Raw genomic sequence first — 1,169 nt, forward strand, 5'->3', positions numbered from 1 at the left:
TCTATTATAGTTGAAGGGGAAAGAAAAATCTTCCATGACATAAATAGGCTGAAATAATTCATGTCCACAAAACCAAGCCTTCAGAGAGTTCTGGAAGTGATACAAAGAGCTGAAGAAAGGAACAACTATACCCAAAGGGTTACAGAAAGAAATTTAATGAAGGTATAACTATGGATATGCACAGCTACACCAAGAATGTGAACAGAAATAAAAATGACAGGAATCAATACACAGCTTTCATTAATAACTTTAAATATCAATGGATTGAACTCTCCCCCGCCAAAAGACACAGACTTGTTGAATGAATTAAGAAACAAAACCCATTTTTTTGTTGTCTGCAAGAAACCCATCTCACTTTCAAGGACAGGCACTACCTTAAGGTGAAAGGGTGGAAAATATATATGAAGCAAATGGTACTAAGAAAAAAGCAGGCATTGCAATTCTAATATCTGAGAAAATAGACTTTAAACTAAAACTAATTAGAAAAGACAAAGAGGGCCACTTCATTCAGACCAAAGGAACAATTGACCAAGAAGATATTACAATTATGAACATATATTCACCAAACTATGGTGCACCCAACTTCATAAAATCACTACTACAGGACTTTAAGACCCAGATTAACCCCAATTTAATAGTTGCGGACTTCAATACCCCATTGTCTCCATTAGATAGGTCAATGGGACAGATAATTAACAGAGAGACATCTGAATTAAACAATACCATACATCAAATGGGTCTAACAGACATCTACTGAATATTCCACCCAAGCGCCAAAGAATATACTTTCTATTCAGGGCCCCATGGAACTGTCTCCAAAATCGACCATATACTGGGGCACAAAATAAGCCTCAACAAATACAAAAATATTGAAATAATTCCATTCATTCTATCAGAACACAATGCAATAAAGCTTAAAATCAACACCAGAAGAAACAATAAAGCTTACACCAGAAGAAACCCTAGTAACTACATGAACACATGGAGATTAAACAACACACTCCTGAATGATGAATGGGTCAAAGGAAAAATTTAAAAAGAAATAAAAGTATTCCTGGAACTAAATGCTAAATGAAATACAACACAACAAAATCTCTAGGACACCTTGAAAGCAGTCCTTAGAGGGAAGTTTATAGCTCTAAGTGCCTACATCAAAAAGTCGGAAGGAA

This window comes from Nannospalax galili, unplaced genomic scaffold, assembly GCF_000622305.1.
Source record: "Nannospalax galili isolate Female #2095 unplaced genomic scaffold, S.galili_v1.0 scaffold884, whole genome shotgun sequence".
In the NCBI taxonomy this organism is placed as follows: Eukaryota; Metazoa; Chordata; class Mammalia; order Rodentia; family Spalacidae; genus Nannospalax; species Nannospalax galili.